General features: G+C 43.4%; 1 long non-coding RNA gene across 1 annotated transcript in view; it reads left to right on the plus strand.

Annotated features, from left to right (window-relative positions):
- LOC102388231 overlaps positions 1-20109 on the plus strand; it is a 37695-nt gene that overhangs the window by 5084 nt on the left and 12502 nt on the right. The window contains exon 2 of the long non-coding RNA XR_325296.3: positions 19560-19646. This is a non-coding gene — a long non-coding RNA (uncharacterized LOC102388231). The remainder of the gene's footprint in view (positions 1-19559; positions 19647-20109) is intronic.

A 20109-nucleotide genomic window follows, 5' to 3' on the forward strand; every position in this document is an offset into this window, starting at 1 on the left:
AACTGAAGCCTGCGCCCTGGGTTGGGTAGAAAGCACTGGTGGTAGCCCAGAAGTAGGAGACATGAAATACCTGGCAATTCCTCCAGGCCCCTCCAAATTGAGCCTGAGGTCCCATCACCCAGGATGCATAGCAGGGAAGTGACATTGACAAGGTGGTTTTCCAGGACAGGGGTTGGAATAGCCAGGGAGTTCTTGGGGGGGGGGAAGGGGCCCAGAGATCCAGACCCCTGGAAACTATGAGCAAGGGACCACACAGCTCCCCCCCACCACCAAGCAGGTGGCAGCCCCTCCACTCCAACCCTCTGCCCCAGTTTGGGTCTTCTTCCCCCTGTAGGGGAATCCTGGGGAAATTCTAGGCACTGAAGGCTTAATGGTCTGACTACTCTACCACTCGCTGGTGACATTTTGGCAACAATACAATCCCTGAAGGGTGAGCGTTCAGTTTAGATCCCTTAACAGTGTACATGTGGACAGTCTCATCCAGGGACAGTTGGAACCTGTTCCCACTCAGTGATATTCCTGGAACAGTTTGAGTGTTATATTGCACCCTGTGGATAATGGCAATCCTCATAATGACCTTCAAAGTCCCCCTGACCTACCTTGGCCTTGATCATGAGAAAAAATATACTACCAGAAATTTCAAAGACTAATTCAGACCTGTAATCCAGGTATCATCAGGTGGTCTAAAACAGATGTGCTTTACACTTGGTATAGATATTTTGATAGTTGCTCAAAGGGTGGAGTCTCTCTTCTAGGATTTTTTTTTTGTTTTTACGGTATAGAAAGAGAGAGGTTTGTTAACGGGGAATTTTAGACATCTTGCATATTTAAAGTTTGGTGAGATAAGAAGCATTTCATTTTGAATAAATCATGAAACATGGTCCAAATCCTGCAGTGCCTCTTTAGAAAGGAGTTTAGCCTGAGGAAGTGCTTTTAAAGTGTTTGTCTCATCTTCCTTTGGGGCAGGAGAGGCTACTATTGTTCCTAGCTAATTGAGTCACTTTCTTCTAGTTTAACTGGTAGAAGTAGAAGCTTGATACTGAAGATGCTGAGTTTAAACCTTGGTTTTACAACCTGTGTTAGGAAAAGTGTATTGCAGAAGGACTAATGCTTTGAATTTTGTGATCATAAATCATAGTTGGCATTTCTGAAAATCTCACAGAACTGGCAGCTATATACCAGCTGACCCCAGTCAGGACTAGGACCATGTGGTACATGATCCTTGTCAACATATCAATGCGCAAAGAGATTTTAAGAAACATCACAGATTTAGTCATGAGGTTGAAGGAACAGTGAAGCCCTGAAGTCTGATAATAGAACTATAAGCTATGGTTTTACCAGTGTTGTGGGAAAGGTCAGGGGCTCTGTTTGGCTCTTGTCAGCTTAAGGTGTCTCCAACTTCTCTGAGGCCTGCTTACAGTTTCTTCAGGTTATGTTGTTTTTAGTACAGTAATCTGGTTTTAAAAGGACGGGCATCAGGGCCAACATTTTAAAGTCTATATAGCAGGCCCTAAATAAGTGGCCTGATTTTTAGAATTGGGAAGCACTCTGCAGCACGCTTTGAAGCAAGACTCTTTGAAGTTAATGGGAGCTGCAGTGGGTCTTGGCACTTTTAAAAATCAGGTGAACTTGAAAATGGATTTCAGATCCTAACTTCAGTTGCCTATTTTTGAAAAGTTTGACCCATGGTTTGCTGCCATCTGGAAAAGTCTCTTAGATAAAGGAGCCTTTCATAGGAAGAGGCAACATGCTCCTTCATAGGTAAAAGGAGGAATCTTGGTGTATTTAAAATATATATTCTATTTTAAGAATTACATAAAGACAGAACTGCAAGTTTCTTTCTTCTTGAAGACTTTTTCTTCCAATTCTTGTTTGTTAAGGCTTGTATTCTTAGCCTGTGGTTAGGTTTGTGTTCATGGTTTCTATTTCATGGCCTTGAAATTACTATGCTACTTTAGGGAACCTGTAAAATTCAGAGGGCAAGCAAGAGAGCTCACGAAAAAAGTTACAATCAGTTTTTCAGCATGGGCCACACTGCTTTGCACTGACCCTCACTTGCTAACTCAGTAATGATCAGGCCTTCTCCTATACCAGTCATTAACTGTATTATTATTTTAAAATGTATTTGCTTAAGTCAAGTCAAGTTATGTCAGTCCCAAGGCCACTGAGACCGCTGGGGCACCTTAGATGCTGTACATCATTGGTGATTCTTTGGGCAAACTAACCTGGTGGCACCCATCTTCTCTCCAGGTATGGATGGCCACTGGTTCACGGGGAGCTCATCTGCCCTTTGGCAGGTTTGTTTTTAGTCCTGGTGGGTGTTCACACACCCTTTTTACCCAATGTAGTGTAGGTGGGGGGCACTGGTTTAGTCACCAACAACCCAACAATGGAACAGGCTATACTGGTTTACATGGAACCAGATAGCAGACCAAAAGAGGCCTGGCCAGACAGGAATTTGCTCATGGGTCTTTACTAAATTTTAGTCATTATTCCCTTTCTAGGGCGAACCATTCTGCCCTTGGTTCTATACCTATATGATATCACCAGGCTGCCCATCAGCCGGATAAAGATTGCTCACTATTAATGAACAACCTCTGTGGACAATAGCAATAAACACCTGTGGCCATTTTGGTAGCAGGGAACAAAACCTGCCTCAAAGAAATGTTCTTATGTAGACTGCCAGAAAACAGGCTTTGCCTTCCACCCCAGACCAACAGGAAGTGCAGTTAACAGAGACGAGCTTTTCAGAGGAAATGGGACCTTCAGCTCAGAAGTGGTGGCACTGACCTATTAACTTCCTCAAAAGCTTGTGCACTCAATCCTCTCTACAATTTGGCATTTTTACTGTCTGTAACCTACTAGATTTGCTTCTGGTCCTTTAAAGGAAGCCAGTGCCCAGTTATTTGTACCTGATCCTCTCCAAGTGTGCAGGTTTCTTTGGTTTTACCAGTAGAAACTTGCTCCCTTCCTTCCTTGCAAAAAACCCAGCAGTCTCTTTCTCCTGTTTTGATTCTCCCTTATCATTTCTTCTGCTGATTATCTTTCTTTAGCTGCTAGGATACAAAGAGCTGCCTCCTCTTGGTTGATAGCAAGCTTCAAGCATCTATATCAGCAGGGAGTGAAGCTTTTGTTTAGAGTTGCAAAGGAGATTAAAAAAAAATCCTCAACATTGGTCTTTCCAGAGAAAGTAACATTTCAATATAAAAGGAAAATCTTAAAACTTAGACTAGGACTGAACTATAACTAAGCCTGACCACCACTCTTCTGCAAAGCTAAGGTCAGTGGGGAAATAATCTGCAGCTATTTAGAAAAAAGGGATTATAATAATTGGATTATACTAACTCATTTGCTTATCCTGTGAATAATTACAGGTTCCCCTCCCTGGTGTAAAGTCCTTTGGGCACTAACACTCTTCCTTCTGGGAGCCCCAAAATCACAAACCAAAGAAAAGAGTTTGTAAAAGTTCAGGGGAAAAAAAGAAATCTGCAATCCTGTCTTTATGTAACTCTTGCTGCGAGCTGATATAAAAGGAAGACAAATCAAAGAGTAACAATGGCACAGCACATTTTATTTCACACCCTGTGATGCATATTAGTGTTGTTTCCTATTGTGCAGCAGAAAGAACATTTACAATTTTAGAAAACATTGCATAATAGCTTTCTCTCGTGAAAAGAAGCAAGCATATAACTTTGCCATATTAAAACTTGTTTTCCCTTGCCTTGCCATGTTGGATTTCTTGTTGCTTTACCAGGGGCAAAATTCTCTTCCATTTCCTCATCCACATTGTGAATCATGGATTCTGCTCTAAAATTTTCTCTTTCATTTATAGCAAGTGAATTTTACCAGTTTGCTGATCTTATTAAGCTGATCTCCGTGCTCACCAGGAAGTAAGCAGCCAACCCATTTGTTATGTTATGATTGAATGTAGAATTCATAAACCGTTAGGCACTCATCTTGCAAGTGCTTGGATAAATTCATGGATGATTTTATTTAGGAAGGGTCCCACTGAAATCTCTCTTTTGCTGCTATGCTTGTTCTGTGAAAGGAAAATACTTTGGGGATGGAAGTACTTTGTGATTAAAATTTGAAACGCCAAGCCTACAAAAATGCTGTCTAAAGTTTAACTTTGCATTACTTATTGCTCCCATTCCCCAAGCTGTTCAAGACTGAGTGTGCAAAAATATAGCCCTAAATTGTGTGCACAGTACCACTAGGAAATTTCAGGTTGCTTCTACACGTAGCCCAAATGTATGCCTTTAAAAACTGACCTCCTGTATATAAAGCATCACCACAGAAATAACCCCAAGTTGCTTCATGTCCTAGAGAAACCCCTAAGGGCCATGTTTCCCTTCTGGCTTCTTTGTTTCGGGGCAGTGGGAAGATGTAGAAATGTGTTCCTGGAGCACGTGTACAGCAAATTTTATCACTGTCTGCGCTTGTTCACCTGGACTAGGCAACGCCACCAGGAACCCAGTAGCTAGCACCTTCCAAATCTTTCTCAGCCCATCCTTAGCACCTTGTTCCAAAGTGAAGAGATGTAAGTAGTGCTAAGGAAAATTCTTACATTCCTTTGTACCCTGAGCAAATCCAAGACATAAATCTCCTGATCGTGGGTGCATCTGCCTGTTTTGCATATGCAAATGAATCACATACTTTTTAAAACAAGGCTTCTGTATTTGTCCTCCTCTCAGGGTGAATTTAGCTTAAAATATCATAAAATATCACCTGTGTGTGTAAAAATAACCCTCTGGTTATAGTGAAAGTACTGCCAAATTAAACACTTAGTATAACAAGCTTCTTCAGAATGTGATTTTTGTGACAGGGTAATAAACCCCTGAAAATGAGGGCTGAAAAGAAAAGTGCTGACTGACTCTTAAGCTTTAGTGGCACTAGATACTAGGCAACATTTATGAGCTGGCCTGGAGCCCTTAATTAGAAAAAGACAAGCAGCGTCATGTGTTTATAATATTCCTGAACTTTAATATTGATTTGGGGGGGATCTTAATCAGGTTGTCTGAAAAGTTAGTTCCTTTAATCATTAAGCTACCGGTAGAAATTAAAACCTGCAATCATATTTAGAGAGTGGAGGATGTTCTGGCAACAGGGTTGCCTCCTAGCTTCCTCTGAGGCCAAGTGGTATTTGTTCAGTAATTGCTCTGCTGGAGGAAGCCAAAGGATGAAGTTGCACATTACACTTAGACCATACTAAGATCATTTAAAACGTGAGCATTTACATGTTAAAACTTGTTACTTCATGCTAACTGCCCTCTGAGCATCTCAAAGTTATGTCACTTCAAGAAAGAGTTAACACGTGTAGTTAATTTATAGACTTTGTTGCCACAGGAGGTAGTGGCAAAGCCAGGTTCAAAAAGAGCTTGCCTAATTCATGGATGATATATCCATTAAGAGATATTGAATAGAATGGTTGGAGATGCTTCCTCTGGCATCTCTAAACCAATAACGGCGGAATGCTAGGGATTGTAATTGAATAGGGGATAGTTTGCTCTAGAGATATCCAGTTCAATGATCTACCTTTATAGCATCAATTTCTGCCACTGTCAGAGAGGAGGGATAGAGGCCAGGTGACCTGGACCCTAGCAACAACCTTGCTCTCTTGTGGCAAGTCAGAGATGCGTAGGCAAGAACTTAACCCTTACTATATGACTGTTTACAGCACATTCTAACTTTAACACTGCCTCACATTCCACAGATTTAGTGTGTCTGGGTATAACATTTAATAACTTCACTCAGACTTTAGGGCTAGGGACAGAAGCTACACATAAACCAGTTTAAGTGAGCAGAAACTGGTTTAAACCTGTAACAGAGCAGAAGTTCAGTGCACATAAACCAGTTTTGTAATAGCCAAAACCAGTTTGAGATAAACCTGGTTGAATGTAGTATCAAACTTAACTGATTGAGGTCAAACCAGGTTATGGAACTTTTGTCCCAGACCCCTTCCTGGTTTAAGTTAAACCAGAGTCCCCCAGCATCCCAGCATGCCCTGCAGCCTTGGGCTGGGCTGTGCTGTTTGCTCCAGTGGAGCAGAGCTGGCCATGCTCCTCAGTTCCCTAGCCAGAGCAGGGGCGGGGGTATGGCCAGACACCAGCCCCCCTAATGCAAAGGAGGCAGGGAAGAGGTTTATTCCTCCCCTTGCTCTGTCCCCTGTCCCATCAGCATGGGCCTCAGCTGGGATGTGCCAGGCAGGGGTGTAGCAGCCCCTGCCGGGCATTCCTCCACTCACTGCTCCACTGGTGGGGGTGTGGCCAGCCCCAGCAGCAGAATGAAGTGAACGGAGATGAGAATTTAATTCCCCCTTCCATCCCTATCCCAGAGTCATAGATCCCAGCCAGGGTCTGCCTGGCCAGGGTGCAGCAGCCTGTGTCAGGGTCCCAGCCCACCCCATCACTGCTGTAGGGGTGGGGGTGCAGTCAGGTGCCAGCTGGCATGTCCCCCTGAGGCAAAGGGGGAGGGAGTGGGTTTATTACCCCCCACCTCCTTTCCCACTGGGACCACAGGCAGGGTCCTCCTGGCCAGGGCAGAGCAGCCCATGTCAGTCATTTCGAACTCCATCGCCGCTGGAGTGGCATGGGGCGTTGCCAGCCCCAGCAGTAGCCTCAAGTGAAATGGCCAGGGAAGGGGTTTATTTCCCTCTCCCCATCCCACTGGCACAGACCCAAGCTGGGATCTGCCTGGTGCTCCCCCCTTGCTGCTGCAGTGGCAGGGGTGGGGGCATGGCCAGATACCAGCTGGCATGGCCCCCTGACGCAAAGGGGGCAGGGAGAGGGTTTATTTCCCCCTCCACTCCCTCTGCCCCCAGGGGACTGCAGCCAGGGCCTGCTAGCCCCAACCGCCACCTCCACTCATGCTCTCTGCACAGGACAAGTGGTAGAATAAGCCCCCACCCTGCCCCTTTCACCAGATGCTGGAGGGAATGGGGAAAATAAACTCCTTCCCTGCCCTGTTCACCTAAGGCAGCCATGCTGGCCAGCCTCTGGCCATGCCCCGGCCCTTGTCACTAGAGCAGTGAGGGGGCAGGGACTCTGATGAGGCAGCAGCCCCTGTGATGGTGTCCCAAGAGTGCTAGCCTCTTCCTGGTGAGGGGGCTGTACTGGGAGTGGGAGTGGGGTGGGCAGAGCTGCTGCAGGCTGTGCAGGGTGAGTGGCAGCAGTGTGCTAGCAAGGGACTGTGGGGGCTATGGCCACCCCTCTGAGCCCCGGTGCTGCCGCTTCCCACATGCAGCCTGCAGCAGCTCTGCCTGCCCACCCCCGCACCACAGCTCCTGCCAGGAAGAGGCTGGCACTCCCAGGACACCATCACAGGAGCTGCTGCCTCATTAGGGTCCCTCCCCCTACACCACTTCAGCAACAGAGGTGAGGGCATGGCCAGAGGCTGGCTGGCATATCCCCCTTAGGCAAAGGCGGGGCAGGAAGGGGGTTTATTTTCCCCTCCCTCTGGCATATGGTGAAGGGGGCAGGGAGGGGGCTTATTCCACCACTTGCCCCATGCAGGCAGTGATCAGTGGAGGCACTGGTTGGGGCTAGCAGACCCCCACTGTGGTCCCCTGGGGGCAGAGGGGGAAATAAACCCCCTCTGTGCCCCCTTTGCCTGAGGTAACCATGCTGGCTGGTGTCTGGCCATGCCCCCACCCCTGCCATTATGGCAGCGAGGGGGGAGCACCAGGCAGACCCCAGCTCAGGGCTGTGTTGGTGGGGCAGGGAGCAGGGAATTAAACCCCCACCCTGGCCAGTTCACTTAAGACTACTGCTGGAGCTGGTCATGCACCACCCCTCAAAATAGCTTCCCTGCAGCTGAGGATGTGCTTTAGCACCCCTCAGTTTCTGGCCTGAGCCACTGCAGGTATGTGCTTGCATTTCCGGAGTCAAAAGTGAATGCCTATTCACTTGCACATTGGTTCAATCTACACAGGTTAGACTAACCTGCAAAGATTGAATCAATTCAGGCTCCAGCTTTTTGACTGTCTGTCCCTAGCTTAAGTGAACTTACTAAAGCAGGAATCAGAACAAAGTATCACATCTGTGAAAGCAACACTATTTTTGAACAGCCAGAATTCAATTACTGCTTTTCTGTATGGGTCATTAAAAGTTTTCTCGAACAAGAGGATAACATCTTCTTCATTTGTTCATTTGTTGGGACCTTCCAACCTTTATCATTGAAATAGCTTAGTAAATGGACCTGAGGATTTTATCTATATAACATTCTAACAGTGCCCTTGAAACCCGTATTATAAAAAAAGAGACTGGTCCATATAACATGAGAGCTAACTTTTTAATATAAATGTTATGTTTTAAATAATCCTAGGTCTGCAGTTGGATCTGCCCCCAAATAGATCCAACTGCCGGATCAGCATCATAAAAGCAAATATTCTGTATGTTGATTTACAGCAAATCTGTGTTTACCAGCTGCTTTGCATAACTAATAAAGCTAAAGCATAATTTAAAGCTAAGGGTTTGATTAGGTCAGAGCAGCGTCCTCTTATAAAAAGGTGCAGAGTGTTCCTTGTTTTTTTTCAACTAATCATCATTGAACATGTGGAGGTTCTTGATTCTCAGTAGGGGAAAAAAGATATGAGAAATGTCACCTGCAAGGTCTTCCTTATTTAGCACTGCCAGTCACTGTTTCTTTTAAAGCAAGAGAGTGTTTTATCCTGTCCAGGTTTGCTCTGTGAACCTAATGTATTTAAAAGCCAGGAAACAGTGTGCATACTCTACCTAACCTGTCTAAAAATTAGAGCCTGGAATACCCTTTCTGTTTACACAGAATCACTCTTACTTGGAACTATCAAGTTTATATCAGAAGATATTTCAGCATGGATTGTCCCATGTACTAGTTCTGTTCAGTTTTTATTAATATTTCTCTTTTTTGCTTTCACTTGCTGTTTGCTTTACCCTCGTATCAAAAAGTATTTTTAAACTATGGTATGCCTGAAAGGTCGCATCTATTTTTAGACCATCAGTGTTCTACCTTAAGCTGCTTCTGCCTACTGGATTATGTTATTCCCTTTTAATTTACAAAGTTTAGTTTTTCTATAATCTTGATCAACAATGATAATGTTTATCGTGGCACATACAGTACTATTTTTTTTATTACTGTCCTTCCCACTAACCTCTACTGTCTCCCTATTTATCCTCCTCCATTTTGCTGCTCCTTCCTTTCACTTTTAAGTTTCTTATTACACCCAGTGATGGTCTTTTTAATGAGGTATCAAACTGAATATTTTCTGGTACCCTTGTTTGACCCAGCAGTAATCTCTCATTGAAAGCAATGACCCTAGAGATAAACTCTTGCAGTCATAATACCAAGCAGCCCTTTCTGTACAGCCAGGCATTCAGGCACAGCCTACCTATGCTGTGCATACAGTGCATGCTTTTGCACTATAACTGTTGCCCATGAGCCATGCCTCTCCACAGTTTCTCAATGAACAAGAGTGATGGATTCATTTAAAAAATGTTGGATGCTTGTCCCAAGCTCAGTCTTCAGAGAACTTCACAGGACTAAATGTCAAATGCTGGTACAGCACTGCCTCATGAGAGAGGCAAGGAAGTACTTCTCCCTCTTTGTCTTAGAGCATTGTTGTGAGTAGATGGCATCACCTGGCTTATTTATGAGATCTGGGCCTGTATGAGACCCTGGGCTAAGTGTTGAAGAAGCATTAAAGGCAGAGTAAGGAAAGTCAAATAGATCAGGACCTCATTTTCAAAAGTAGAGACCAGGTCCTAAGTCCAGATTAAAGCAAGATTTGAGCAACTTCACTGGAAGACATTATCCAAAGAGAAGATAAGCCTGCCTTGAAAAAGCAACTACACCCTCATGAGTTGTAGACCAAACACTTGGCACAGAATGTAATGGGGATATAGCAAGATTAGGCTGTGCACTGGAAATCTCAAGTCACTAAAACTTATCCTAAGGGCCCATCCAAGTGAGCATAATTCTGAGCAGCTCTAAAACACATCAGAAACTACTTTGGTGTGCACCAGGGCCTTTGTACATGCCACAAAATTGGCCTTTAAAGTGGCTTAAATGCCTTTTTGCACCACTTTAATGGTATTGCTGTTTGCATGCTCAGCGGCGTATTCCACTTAAATGACTTTGTAATGTAGCAAGATAAAACACCTCCGAGGTGTTTTAGCTTGCTACCTAACGAAGTGCAACATGGCTCTGGAAGCTGACGTGCTAGGGGTAGCTCACGCTTGGCGGGCTTCCAGCACCCCGTGCACTGTCCCTACTGCCTTCTTCTGCTGCCAGCACACCCAGCCGCCCTCCTGCCACCTTGCTGCTCTGCCCCAGGGGCAAGGCAGCCATTCCCAGGTGATCCCAGATGGTGGGAAGGTGGCAGGGACAATGCAGGGGTGCTGGAGTTTACCTGCCTCTCCCATGGTGAGCTACTAGTGGATTGCACAGCCCCTGAGCTGCAGGGGACCCCAGTGCTTTCCTCCATGGTAGCAAGGGCCCCCAGGTGCCACCTCCCCACTGGCACCTGGCCCAAGCAGTCCCAGGGGGTACCACAGCCACGGAGGGAAGCACCAGGCCCCCTGCAGCTCAGGAGCTGTGAAACCAGCTGCAGCCTGTGCAGGTAGGCTCAACTGAAAAAAAAGCAGCAAGGAGCCTGCCTGCCTGCCTGAGCTGTGCAGGAGCCTGGTGCTTCCCTCCATGGCTGTGGGGGGAAGGGCAGGGGGCAGTGCTTCCCTTCACGGCTGTGGTACCCCCCGGGACTGCCTGGGCCAGGTGCCAGTGGGCAAGTGCAGCCTGGGGGTGCTGCCACCCCTGTGGAGGGAAGCACCTGCTCCCTTCCCCACCCCCCGCGATCAGAGGGAAGCACCAGGCCCCTGTGAAGCCCAGGGACTGTTCAGCCCACTGGCAGCCCATCCTGTCCCCCCACTTCCCACCACTGGAGAGGCAGGTAAGCTCTAAGGATGGGGCTTCCACCCTTGTGTGCCCGCCACAGGGGTTTAGTTAGGTTTAATTCTTCCTAAATTGAAATGGTGGAAACAGTGGAGGGAGCAGCAAGTCAAAGATGCTTTTAAAGTAGCAGTAAACCCACCATATCAATTTAGGGGGAACTAAGCCAAATTAAACTCCTGTGGCATGTACAAGCACCCCCAGAGACCAGTTTGGTGTTGTATGTCCTTGATTAGGCTTGTGAAAAGTTAGCTTAGACCCATGCATACCTCCGTCCATATTCATCAAACAAGTTCAGCACATGTGAAAATTGAGCCTCAAATTGAAATTTGACCTAACCCCAGGTCTATGTGAAACTTGAGGTCTGTGTTTATTTTCCATGGCCTCTGAGTTTATAACCATGGCTAGTTATACAAGTGCTGCATTTTGAACATAAGTGTCCTCTGTCTCAGTTGCCACAGAGCTAATTTCTGTAGTAGAAGAAGAAAATATAGTCTAGAAAGAACCTAGCACCTCTTTCAACTGAAAAAGACCAATCCTCAAACAGCTTACTTTGGGCATAGCTCCACTGGCTTTTAAGATTAGGCTCTGGTCCAACATCTTAGAACTTAGCGTATGCTCGAAAGTGCAAGAAAAATAAATGGAAGAAAGGTAAACTAGAATAGTGTTTTATAGTAATTGTTCAAACACAAGTTTTCCTGGCATTACTGAATCACAGGCAGTTTTAGAAACAGAGACAGAAAAGCACAAAAGTGGAATGGCTTACCGAAGGTCACACAGCCTACCAGTGATGAAGTTGGGGATAAAATCCAAGTCTGTCTACTCCAGTGGTTCTTAACTTTTCTAGGCTCAAGGTGCTCTTCAGTAGACTCCAGGCAACCCTCAGAAAATGCGAGCTCTTAGTTTTCACTTTTTTTGACTGAAGAAAAATAATACAGCAATTCTTCTGCTGCAAAGAACTCAGAAAGACCACAACAGGTCACAGAGTTTTTTTAACACTCTGGATTCCTATGTGAAAACTCTGGGTTTATCTTGTGAATCATGTTGCTAATGGGGTAGCCTATAATAGGTAGCCTATTAAATCCAGTTAAATCATTGGGAATGCTCACAGGACTAAGAACCTTGACATCAAGTCCTTCAACTGAAAGCTCTTTGGGACAAATAATCTCCAGTTTTGACTGCTAACAGGCAACATTTTAGTAATGCTAACAGACAAGCAGCATAAGCACACAGCAGAAGCATTGTAGTGTCCATTGTTAGATGAGAGATTTCATATAACTTTGACTCCTAAGAATCTGGCCAAGTAGAAACTCTAGAAGGACTTTTCTTAGTGAATATAGGGGCATATAATTTTAAGATTTTGCTCCCAACAGCAGTTGCTACAGAGAGACAAAAGGTGCAAAGCATTCCTGGTGGGCATGAGGGATTTTAGAGATAAACAGCTTTCATGAATCCAGTAGGATCCTCTTGATGAGAGAGAACCCTCTCTGTTCTCCTGTTTTTGCCACCACCTTGAGGACAAGGAAGGGATAATGGGGGTTTCTAAGGACTGAAATAGGAGGAGGGAGCAGCAAGTCAAAGATGCTTTTGAAGTAGCAATGAAAAATGTGCTGTTCAGCTAGAGTTGGCAGTAACAGTGATTGGGAGCAGCAGCTGCCCCTTCCATAAATGTCAATGCAGTGCACTGGCTTTTAGATACATATGTGTACACACGCACATGCATCGACCACAGAGCTGACATGATGCTTCAGCATGTTGGTTACCTTGAGGGACATAACCAGCCTCCTGAAAGGAAAGGTAAATACTCTGCTTCAGCATGAAGGAGCTGCTCCCTGACTTGACAGCCAAAGTATGACTCTGAGAGACAGTGCTTGGCTTCTTCGAAAGAACAAAAGAGTTCATGTCACTGGAAGTTCATGCTGCTCTGAAACCAACATCCCTTCCTTTCCTCTTTATCATATGGTACATGAGCACCAGGGGTTTTGATCATGGTAAAATGCTCCTGATTAAGTGGGTGGAGAAATTTGTCACTAATGAATCTGCATTTGATGGTGATATGCAAATGTGTGCTAGTTTTGCTCCTGTATTTCTGTGGATTACTTGATCCATGGAACAGTAAAGGAAGAATGTCTGTCCAGAGAACTTTGAAAAATAAGAGCAAACAAAGTATTGGGGCTTCCTCAGTCTCATTGAGGTTGCTTGTATATAAGCAGATATGTAAGTGGAAGTAGGAATCTTTTGTGAGTTATAATTTTGGCCTGGTTTAAAAAAAGGTAGGTCATCAGGATATATCGAACAGGAGTCAAACTGAGCAAAACCACTCTTGTGCCATGGAGAGCTTCAATCTCTAAGTGAGGCAGCATTTATAATGCTACTAAAAACACAGCAGTAAACAAAGTACATGAAGGCTTGACAGCAGCATTAGCAAAGAGCCATAGTGAAATGACGGGAAAAAAAAAACCCAGCACTGTTTACTTGCCAAATAAGAAAAATGAAACTGTTCTTGACAGATAAGACAATGCAGCTGTGGGTCAGAAAAGCTTTGTCTTTTATTTCTTTGTCGCTGTGGATGAAGAATGGTGCTATTAGCCAGAAGAGTAAAAGCCTCTTCCTTTCAGTGTTCTACCCAATTAGGGGAAACATATTTATATCTGAAGTTAAGATGCTAAGTTTTATATAGTAGGGAGGGGAAGAAAATCTAGACCATTCAGACAAATGGGAACACATTCCTCTATTTTTGTCTACTGATTTTTGAGGTTTTAAAGATATCTAACAAGAATGTGCATGTGTGTGCTATTTCTAGACCTGGACAAACCGTTCATGGCAGTGGTTGAATTTTGCCTCATTTTGCTGTAAATCATCTATGAACAGAATATGATTTTCTCCAAATTACTGCAAAGATTGAAAATTGCTGGCCAGGTAGTATTGTAGTGCTTATGGTCAGAAGGGACCTAAACAGATCATCAGGTCTGACCTCCTGCCCTGGGCAGGAATGGGTGCTGGAGTCATATCATGCCAGCCAAATATCTGTCCAGCCTCCTCTTGAAGACCCCCAAGGTATGAGAGAGGACCACCTCACTTGGGAGTCCATTCCAGACCCTGGCAGCCCTAACTGTGTCTTTGAGATAAGTCTTTTTAGATAAGTAATTGTGCACTGGGCAAGTGCATTCAGTTGCAGGAAAGAATCCTTGGTCCACTGTTCAGCAGTAAGGGCTTTTTCTTGTAAATATTCATGGGGAAATCTTAGCCCCATTTGCCACTGACTTTAGCAGAGCCAGGGTTTCACCCTGTCATCCAGATTCTCAATGTAGAGCATTTGGACACACAAATCATGCTGTATCTTTCTATTATTGAGTTGATGGAATGCCACAAATCAGATTGGTTTTGTGCACATTTGTGATTATCACTTGGAAATTCATTTTCTACAAATATATCACACAATTTATTTCAGTTTTGCTGTTCCTAAAAAGATACTTGCCTGGAAACAAATTCTTAATTAAAATATTCATGGAAAGAAATCCCAAAAGGTGAGTAGATGCAGTCGTAGAGAATTAATTTAGAGATTTGAACAACTACTCATGGAAACATTCAGCAATATTCACTGGGTTTAGATAACCTATTCATGTATATGTTCATTGTATACCCAGATACACAGTGACTTTTCAGGATGTTTTTGTATGACAAATTAAGGCAATTAAAATATAGAAGAAGCAATTTATTATACCAAACTTGTCCCATGCACCCATTTCACATATTTCCTTTTGATACACTTTTCCACATACAAGTTCTGAATGTTTCTGCTGTTAAGTCAGAATATGGCAGTTCTAACTTTTTAATCTGCTGTGGTTTAGGCAATGTAAGATCATAAATTCACCTGTACACTCTCCATCATACCTCTTCCTTTAAGAATTGACTACAAATATGTTCCTCACTTACCAGCACCTTGGAAGTGCTTGGCCTCCATTTATTCCTAGAGCATGCTCAAGCCAAGGAAGGAAGCTGGGGGTCAGAGACAGGGATGCTACACACCAAAGCGCACAGGCTGTAACCCTATACCCTTAACTGGATGCCTGTCTATTGCCAGAGCTGCCAGTCTGCATTTGGGTGAGGCAGTATTAGAATGCTAAATTGTTAGTTAAAGCAGAATTGGGCCCCACTTCACCCCCAAAGTTTGTAGCTCTGAGAGAATGGATATACGAAAGAAGCAAGCAATTGTCAGAACATTTACCTTTGACAATTATCAGATGTGATTGGGGAAAAAAAGAGGCATGTGAAGGGGCTGGTGGGTTAAGTTAATGTTATTAAATATTTCTCCAAGATAAATGTAAAAGGCTGTGCTTTCAAAAAAGTAGGTATTATGTTAGCAAATCTGATTCCTTTTATAAAGCAATGGGGGAAATGACCATGGGCTTTGAATAGGGTTTTTTGCTGCTTTGTTCGTTTTTAAAAAATGGAAGCATCTTTCTTACTTCTCTTCCTTTTTTTTTTTTTCTTAAGAAAAGATTTGCCTTATACTTTGCCCATTAATCTATAGTGAAAGGGACATAGGTAAAAGGGGTCACTTGAACAAAGCTCTGTGCAGCCCTGGGATTTTAACTTCTACTCCCTAACCCACCTGGGGAAGGATCCTGATGACTTCAGTGGCCTCTGGATCAAACCCACTGATTTTTGAGCAACTGGTACAACTCTTAGTTTGGCCCCATAAATTTGATTTTGTTTTAAAGCATCTCATCTAAATGTTGCTGAGGCAGAGGCCAAGTGCTCTAAGGCGTTCTGCTATGGCTTTGGAAGACATTAGGTCAAACACTCAGTCCAGCCTTTATGCTGAAGGCTTTCTCTAGTCAGCCCAACTCTATACGGGTACTTTCAGCCTGAGCAGTCAAAACGATGATGATGTTAGTCATGGTGCTCTTTCCTGTGTTATTGGCTACACAGACTTGTGTGCCTTAACCACTAAGCTCATTAGCCATTAGGTTTGGATGGAACTGTGACTTTCTTGACACGTACTTTTTCTTCCACCTGTGCTGTGATCAATATCAATATAGCAGAGCTTTAATCTTCATCATAGCAGAGCCTACTTGACCTGTGAAGATCTGTCCAAAGATCTGTGTTTCACTGTTTAATGGGCTGTAAGACTATATAGTTGCCTTGTATCTTCAACATGTATAGATGTAAAATTATGTCTAAATTTTAATATTTTGGGAAAAGAGACCTATTTAGTTGCTTTTAATTATTAGATTATGAAAACGATATGGAACACAGACAGGCATCTCTTTTGTACATGAGAACTTACAAGAAGCATGCTACTGGGAGCTCTTCTTCAAGCATCTTATCTCCAGTTTAATTTTATGAACTACAGGTGAATTTAGGATTCCATCTCTTCAAAGAAAAAATTGTGTTTAACTACATCTGCTTGGAGCTATAGACAGATACCCACAAGCAAAAACTTTAAAATAACAGTTACAGGGCTTTCCAACTTTCAGCAAATATTTGTCATATGTATTTAAAATCAGGCTACAGGCATTTTGCATGCATTCTACTATCCCCTCTGCACTGTATAAGCCTGCCATCACTTGCGGCTCTGGTAGTCATATTACCAGCTTACAAAGGGTTATGATAATCAAGTCTGTCAGTGGTACAATTGGAAATGGTAATTGAAATTGAAAGTGGTATCTCCCAGGCTCCCTCTATTTCAGTATCTCTTGTCCCTTGCTAGGAGCCCTGAAATACACCTTGTGTTTGTGTTCCAAGGAAAAACTCGACAATAAAGTGGTTGTCGAGCTGGCTTTTGTTTTGATCAGATGCTGCTGTTTATGTGAAATGGACTCATTTCTCTGCGGCACTCAAGTTTTATTGCACAGCAGGTTAGAGCTGGTTGGGATAATATTTGTTCCACATGCATGTCAGCATAATGAATGCTATCATCCCCCTGGTCCCAGTACTTGCAAATACAAAAACACAGATTTATATAAACAGAGGTTCAAAGTTTCCTGGGAAACCTACTGATCTGATGGCTAGAGCCTCTTTATAAGGCCAGCAGTGGTACTGTGGTATGTGTTACAGTTTGGAACTCCCCTTGCCTTCTCCCCAGTGGACTCCCTGGTCCCTGCATTGCTTCGCATTAATTGCACCACTGACAATATACAGCAAAATGCCTTGAAAACTTTGTTGTGGAACCATGAGGTGAGAAAAACAATAGTGTATGGCACTGGCTTTAAATAGGTGTTCTTTTTTTCACTTTGTATCGATTGCTGATTCTTCCATTGTCTCTCTCAAGGCCCAATCCTGCATGATACAGAGCATCAGTTTCAAGGTGCTGTGGACCCTTAACTCAGTTGTTTTCACTCAATCTACCCCTGGCCCTAATTAGCAAACATCTTTCTTTTAATTTAGCTCTATCTTTTCCTAGCACACTGCCAGAAATGCTGCATACCTGCCAGCTGCACAGGAGAATGTCTGAAATTCAGAGAGAAACCTTTCTTCAGTGTAGTGAAGCCAGGCATGCTGGCTAGTTAATGGGAGATCTTGGGATAGAACCTATGAACTTCATGCAAACATCTTTAGTGCCTGACAATACCAGAACAACTAGATATCTCTGAATGTGATAGAAATTGGGAGCCAAGACATATCCTGTCATATCATGTCTAGTCGATTTAGTTAATAGGCAGTGTTTTAAAGGAAACAAAGCCTGATGCACCAGCCATCAGCTGTCAGTCAGAACGTTTCTGTATTTAACAGGGATCCCAAACATGCACATCAGGCATCCAGCATGCCCCAGCAGGAAGCCTCTGAAACGTCTGCCTGAGCCTTTCACTGCAGGATGGTTATTTTTCTGAGTTTGTTTCCCTCTTAGCCATTTCCCCCAGCTGTTCAAAAACATAGCCAGACCTGAATAAGCTTGTTTTGTGCATCTTCCTTGATTATTCACTGCTTTTATACTAACCCAGATTTCCGAATGTTTCTGTTACAGGAAATTGCTGACTTTGAACCTGCGCTTTCAGTCTTTTGGTTGACAAATCCCAGCAAAAAATGCATATGTTTCAGCACTGAAGTGACATGATTTTGTCCTTCATGTGTGTAACAGACAGCAGTGGATGAAGTGTCTGGGAAGTTGAGGCCCATTGGTGTATAACAAACCTCAGGGGAAACTTGACTTGCTATTCTGAATTCTCAGGAGAAATTGCAAAAACTTAACATGCATGCAAAGTTGTCACTTCAGGAGTTCACCGAGATGCAAAATACAACATCACAGATGTTTACAGGCATTTTTTTTTAATCTAGAAGGGGAGATAATTTACACAAATATGAAAAAAGAGAATTTTTTTAAATGATGGTTCACCAAAGGGTTTTGAAGTCAAGGGGGAGTCTGCTAAAGTAGTCTGTTGATAGCTCTGTTGTGTTCCAGGCTCATCTGTCACTTTGTCCCCCCCCGCCCAACGAAATGGGTAACTGAGTCAAGATTTTTACCAGTTATTTTGTGTTTGTTGGCTCCTTGTTTTCAGTGTTTTTTACTATTTATGGCCCTACCAGGAATAATAATAATATGTTTAAAACTGCCTTTGAGACTACCATTATCATCAGGACTGCAGAGAAGATTAAAATCTCCATTACAATACATTGTCTGTACAGCAGGTACAATGACAAGGCAAATTCATTGCAGCAGCCTTAGTGGTAGATATATGCCTACGGACAGAATAAACACATAACCCTGCAGCTTATAAATACAAAAAAGCCTGGCCTGAACCTCTTTTGAAAGAAAAGGGAGGGTGGGGGGGGATGCATCTTAAAATGTTTTGTCTGCCTCTGTTGTTGAAGAGATAAATGGTTTCCGCTTAAAGGGGGATCCATTTTGAAATGTTTCAATCCTCACTCCCACTTTGCTGCCTCATAATAACAACCAAATTCTCTAGATTGCCTAGCAACCAATAGTTTGACATCCTGTAGCTCAGCCACAGGGTAGGTGTGACAGGCTTTATAGTGGCCACAAAAGTACAGAAGTGCCGTAATGGAAATTAACTAAAAATTGGCCTCTCAACAGCCCTGAATGGAAGAATGTTAAGAGAGCCATATATGGAATAGCGCAAGCAGTTCTCCTGTGTTTCCCATTTATACTATTGCTAGGAGATTGAATTTAAGCTTCCAGACAAGCCTGAGGCAGACAAGATAAAAACGTTGAGTTCCAGCAACAAAATACATTTTCCTGCATTCAGATTCTAGGTTGTGTCTGACTGCTCCATATATCTGAACTCTTACTGTATCCATTTTACTCCACTAGATAGCAAAACATTAGAAGTGTGATTAGGTCCCCAGCCTACACTGCATTTTATGAGCAGAAGGGATTCTTCAAAAATGATGAGAAAAGAATGGCAGGGAGGCAAATGTACACATTACAATGTGCTTTTAACATTCCCGCTTACAAAAGAACACAGATCACTATAGACATTCAGGCAATTTTTTAAAGGCAGGTTCCTCCTCCTATCTCCTCTGCCCTTTCTTGCATGGCTACCACTCTAACATCAGAGTCTTTAAATATAAGAACATACCAGAGGAAAAGGAAAAAAGGGGCACACTAGATCTAAGAATGCTATATTAATCACATATTGGGTGTGTTGTTTTTCTCCTCTTTGTCTTTTTTAAAGGAGCAGCACCAGGGAAAGGGAAGTCGTCTGCAGAGCCTGTGAAAGCTGAAAATCCATGTGATACAGAAAACATCTCCAGTAATGATGGTATGGATCTTCATTTTACTGACTCTCCATGCAAGTCAATCATGCTGGCTAATGGAGATACCCATTTTAAATCCAAGCACTGTCAGGTTAAGTTAGTCAAGTATTAAAGAATAGATTTTTGCCCTAGGTGAATCCTTTCAATAAGTTAACATTTGAGAAATGCCACAAAAAATGTTAATGCGACCCACACTTATTCCTTTGACTTCCTGTTGCCTGCTAGTGGCAAGACCGCAGATAGTCCTATAAACGTGCACAGTCTTTTAGCTAACAGACCTGGGTTTGGTCCTGCAAGCTGCTAACCCCAGGACCCAGATCCTGAGAGTGGTAGCACTGAGTTCAAATGCGTAGCTAAGTGAGCTTAGTGTTAAATCAAAGTCCTTGTGCTCAGAACATTTTAGAGACAAGCCCTATAGATGGCTATCAGGGTATTATTCTGGACTGGCTTTTGTAGCTTAATAAAAAT

The sequence above is a fragment of the Alligator sinensis genome, unplaced genomic scaffold (genome assembly GCF_000455745.1).
Source record: "Alligator sinensis unplaced genomic scaffold, ASM45574v1 scaffold972_1, whole genome shotgun sequence".
NCBI lineage: Eukaryota > Metazoa > Chordata > Crocodylia > Alligatoridae > Alligator > Alligator sinensis.